Raw genomic sequence first — 6,000 nt, 5'->3', positions numbered from 1 at the left:
TATACCATGCTAGGCCTAGGGATATTTAAGTTTCCTTTTTAGCTTCATTTTTTCCCGACTATAAAATTCATAGCACAAAAAGCTATTTATTGGCCGTCCATCACTACATAGGAACTTTGGACCAAGTAGTTACTGTATGTACTATACGGTAAGTAACTATATGTATAACCTATATGTATAACCTCGGTCTATAACTAATAGGCCGAGTGATTTGCTTTATTTTCAAACAAAAAATCCAATTGGTTTATTTGAAATATTATTATTATATTATATTAAAAATATATATTATTGACTTAGTTATGTTAGTTTAGGTTAGGTTAAGATAGGTTAGGTTAGGTAGGGTTGGTTAGGTTCGGTCATATATCTACATTAGTTTTAACTCAAATTAAGCAAAATTAACTCATACATAGTGAAATAGATAGCTTTATCATTCCATAAGAAAACAATTATAAAAATATATAAATTCAGGAAAACTTGGCCTATTAGGCAAATCGGGCCTTGCATGGTAGGCCGAGTATTGCGTTCTGGCTACTAGGTACAACATATATATATATATATATATATATATATATATATATATATATATATATATATATATATATATATATATATATATATATATATATATACGTAACTATTTCCGGAGAATGGGTTGCTGTAAAAGAATAACCCAACACACCCCATACCAATGTAGCTACTGCACAACTCTGGAACCCATACACCAGTCCATTGTGGGTGCGAGAGGCGGTACCCAAGAACTCTGGCCCATTCTCCACAAATACAACTAGGTGAGCACAGCTGAGTCCTCCCTCCGATGCTCGAAAGGCGGGATCCAAGAGTCAATGCTCGATCCTGCAGACACAAATAGGTGAGTACACACACACACAAACAGGAAGCAGCCCGTAACAGCTGTCAAACTCCCAGGTACCTATTTACTGCTAGGTACCAGGGACATCAGGGTGAAAGAAACCATCTACCCATTTTGTTTCTGCCATCACCAGGGATCGAACCCAGACCCTAGGATCACGAGTCTAGAGCGCTGTCCACTCAGCTATCAGTCCCCCCTTCATGTGTGTGTGTATGTGTGTGTGTGTGTGTGTGTGTGTGTGTGTGTGTGTGTGTGTGTGTGTGTGTGTGTGTGTTACATTGCTGTGTTTGCAGGAAATTAAGGTCAAGCTCATGGGCTCCTACTTTTTTACTATTATTTATCTTTCGACATGGCAGTTTATATATTAGTAAACGTCTTGAGCGTGTGTATGTGTGTGTCTCCCATTGTGTGGGCTTCTCTCTACTTATTTAGGGTCACCTATTTTTGGTTTTATATAAAGGAAGGGGTAACAGGGGAGACAATGCCAGTACCACAGACCTCTTTAAGTTCATCTCAAGACTCCGACAAATAATCTTTTAAGTAGGTATCAATTAAAGAATCATGATTAGCCTATAATAACTTTTATATGATAAAAGTGTCCATATAATACAAGCCAAAGTGTTTAATATAAATAAATGCTTATATAAACACTATAATAAAAGTGCTTATGTAAACACTCTGGCTTCTATTTATTTGTCCGTCTTCTTCTCACTCTCTCAGAATGTCTCCATTTATTGTATGCTTCAGTGAGCAAAACTGACGCTTACACCATGATAAAAATACCAGTTTTTATATCAAGATTTCTCAACACCTTTCATCTCATTGTTTGTTTGTGAAGATGTTGGACCTAACGACAATGTCTTTAACACCAAACTCAACTAGCCACTGCCTCTCTACACAACCTCCACCGCCCACTGCCTCTACACACTACCTCCACCACCCACTGCCTCTCTACACTACCTCCACCACCCACTGCCTCTACACTACCTCCACCACCCACTGCCTCTACACACTACCTCCACCACCCACTGCCTCTACACTACCTCCACCACCCACTGCCTCTACACACTACCTCCACCACCCACTGCCTCTCTACACTACCTCCACCACCCACTGCCTCTACACACTACCTCCACCACCCACTGCCTCTACACACTACCTCCACCACCCACTGCCTCTACACTACCTCCACCACCCACTGCCTCTACACACTACCTCCACCACCCACTGCCTCTCTACACTACCTCCACCACCCACTGCCTCTCTACACTACCTCCACCACCCACTGCCTCTCTACACTACCTCCACCACCCACTGCCTCTCTACACTACCTCCACCACCCACTGCCTCTACACACTACCTCCACCACCCACTGCCTCTACACACTACCTCCACCACCCACTGCCTCTCTACACTACCTCCACCACCCACCGTCCACAACTAACCACAACCCCCTACACTACCTCCACCACCCACTGCCTCTACAACTAACCACAACCCCCACACTGCCTCCACAACTAACCACAACCTCCACAACCTCCCACAACAAATACCTGGCCACATTCACCTCTCCACAACCTCGGGGTCTCTCGTGTACACTAATAATTCCTCCAGTTTGAAAAGCGAACATAACCTCGCTCATTCTTCTCATGTTAAGTTCCGCCCATTAAGACAAACACATAACTAGGAAGAATAATTGTTTAATTTGCCTGTCTTGATTGCTGGCCGAGTTACCCCCTCAAGTACATGACAGCGTAATTGACTGGTTATTTCGTAAATTATGCCCATGATTCTATAACTTTGACTCGAGGCATCTTACGAGACAACGGGAGGATTCACAACCTTCCAACAATTTTCATATATTAAGATCGGTATCTACGGTGATTGCAACATATATTTTTGTCTATGAATAATATTTAAATGTAGAAAATGCGCCACAACCCAACCACACATATGAAAGGGCCCAAGACGTCTTCAAGCAACACTGAGACGTGCGGACGAGGCGTCACAATAACGTGGTTGAAGTATGTTGACCAAACCACACACTAGAAAGTGAAGAGACGACGACGTTTCGGTCCGTCCTGGACCATCGACTTGACTTGAGAATGGTCCAGGACGGACCGAAACGTCGTCGTCCCTTCACTTTCTAGTGTGTGGTCTGGTCAACAAGACCTAGACGTGTTGGTGCAGGATGTACTTGAGGTCGATCTCGAACCCATTGTTGATGTGACGACTTATATTGAATTTTGTAACTAGCTCATCAAGATTGTAACTTGCTTAGCTAAATGAATTGATGGGTTCAGTCCCTGAGCCCATTATGTGCCTTTGTAACCCTTTCCACTACCACCCACTAGATGGGTATGGGGTGCATAATAAATGAACTAAACTAACTGGTGCAGGAAGCGCCCGACCAACAGTGTGTGGGTGTGTGCGGGCCGCTCCCAGCAACACTGTGGAACCTGGTTATCTAAAGTCAAGCTCAGCCCCAGGCCGGGCTTGGGGGGGTATAAGCTCTCCTAGAACCCACCCACAGACACTCCTGGTATACTGCAGGTATACTCCAGGTACACCACAGGTACACTCCAGGTACACCACAGGTACACCACAGGTTCACTCCAGATACACCACAGGTACACCACAGGTTCACCACAGTTTCACTCCAGGTACACCACAGGTACAATACAGGTACACTCCAGGTACAACACAGGTACAATACAGGTACACTCCAGGTACAACACAGGTACACTCCAAGTACACCACAGGTACACTCCAAGTACACCACAGGTACAACACAGGTACACTCCAGGTACAACACAGGTACACAACAGGTACAACACACGTACACTCCAGGTTCAACACAGGTACACTCCAGGTACACCACAGGTACAACACAGGTACACCACAGGTACACTCCAGGTATACCACAGGTACACTCCAGGTACACCACAGGTACACTCCAGGTACACCACAGGTACACCACAGGTACAACACACGTACACTCCAGGTACAACACAGGTACACTCCAGGTACACCACAGGTACAACACAGGTACACCACAGGTACACTCCAGGTACACTCCAGAAATAGGATGAACCGAAACGTCGTCACTTTGATTTCATATCTGTTTATTCCTCCCACAGACGTGGCCTAACATTTACAATGCTAACCACAATATATTCATTTTCTTCAGTCCTCCATGGACAGGGGTGAGGGATCTATTAAACATATAGTTCAGTGATTTATTGAACAGTCAATCACAGAAGGTGATTGACAGTTCTTTTAAAATGCTAATCTAACCTACATACATAAATGCATATATACACAGACTTACATCTGTTCTGCACAAAGTATTTGAGATATCTTTTACATAGTGCCATTAGTGTGCGTTTACAAAGGTGAAATGCAATTCTGACTCGCTTACACATATCATGTACACACACACACACACACACACATAGAGAGAGAGCCGGTGGCTAAGCAGTCAGAACACTGGTCGCGTGATCCTGAGGTCCCGGGTTCGACCCCGGACGCCGGCGAGAAACAATGGGCAGTTTCTTTCACCCTAATGCCCCTGATACCTAGCAGTAAATAGGTACCTGGGAGTTAGTCAGCTGTCACGGGCTGCTTCCTGGGGTGTGTGTGTGGTGAAAAAAATAGTAGTTAGTAACAGTTGATTCAAAGTTGAGAGGCGGGCCGAAAGAGCAGGGCTCAACCCCCGCAAGCACAACTAGGTGAATACAACTAGGTGAATACACACATATATACATTTATGTGTTTCCTTCTTTGACGAGGTAAGGAAGCTGCTATAGAAACTAGTGTGTTATTAAGCACTTAATCACTGAAGGTTATTAAGATGCTTTTACAAGCTCAGGTTATAGTTACATCACGTGTTGGTTCCTTTATTTACTTAATATTTAAATATTCCCTACTCCATGCTGGGGAAAACTGAAGGTAGAGAAATTATGAGAAAGCGTCAAGCCGGTGAACTGAGTGAAGGAACCACTGGGACCATCACGGAATCGAACGACGATCTGCAAGAAGCGAGGCCGTCGCTTTACCGAACAGTTCTGGGCCAGGATTGAACAAGAATTTACGGATCTGCTCCTGATCCAGCACATCTTTTGTTAACCCCTGACGGCTGGGCCGCCATTTATTAAACAGTTTACAAGCACCGAAACTTCCCAATCAATTGTTATTACTGTTGTTGCTTTAGATTCAGCTACTCGCAACAAAAAAAAAATCCAAGTAGCACGGGCTGTGGTGAGCCCGTAGTGGCCTTTGTTATTACTGTTATAAACACCCTCCCAGTGCTTCGGTGCTCATAACTGCTTAATAAATATAACAAAGTCGCCAAATTTAGAGAAAAGCTGTACAGGTTCGTAAGTGCTTGAGTAACTTGGAGAATCCGGGGCCAGGTGGCTGGACTAAATCGAATATTTCCAACGTTGCATTGCTTGCCACCCATAATAGGATCACCAGACGCATTGAAGCACACAAATATGAACAAGCTGGTGAACCCGGAAAGGTATACGAATTTTTAAAAGACAAAGGCAGTGGACTTATATAACGTGACTCGCAGAGTGCACTCCTGGCATTGAACGCACATAGTAGTAACACCCAGAAAATAGTCAGTGATATTCGAATAAATGTTTTAGTTGTTAAAGAAAACATATTTGATATTAAATTTCTTTGGGTACCGTCACATGTTACCAAAGCATGATACTGTTGACAACCTTGCAAAGACAGCCTGTAGTAGACCAGTAGTAGAAATTAATATGGGTGTTTCAATAGCAGTGACAAGGAGAATACTTAAACAAATATCTCCTGAAACTCTTACTGACCTAAGAAATTCACAAAGACCTGAACGCTGTAGCATTAAACATTATGATAAATATCGTGAGGAGACATTCATATATGCGTTCCGAGCAAGAACTCGGTAATATGATGTTATAATGGCCAGAATACACCTGGGATACAAATGTATCTGGCAGCTTTCTCAAAATTCAAATATCAAATACACCGTGGGTCAAATTTGTGAAAGAGAAAACATGCACTTTCTTGAACACTATATTGGAGAATGTCCCATCCTGACTGACTTTCGCCCCCCTGGCCTGAGATATGCTGAACTCTGT

This window comes from Procambarus clarkii, chromosome 45, assembly GCF_040958095.1.
Source record: "Procambarus clarkii isolate CNS0578487 chromosome 45, FALCON_Pclarkii_2.0, whole genome shotgun sequence".
Taxonomy (NCBI): domain Eukaryota; kingdom Metazoa; phylum Arthropoda; class Malacostraca; order Decapoda; family Cambaridae; genus Procambarus; species Procambarus clarkii.
Note: the sequence above shows the minus strand (reverse complement) of the source record.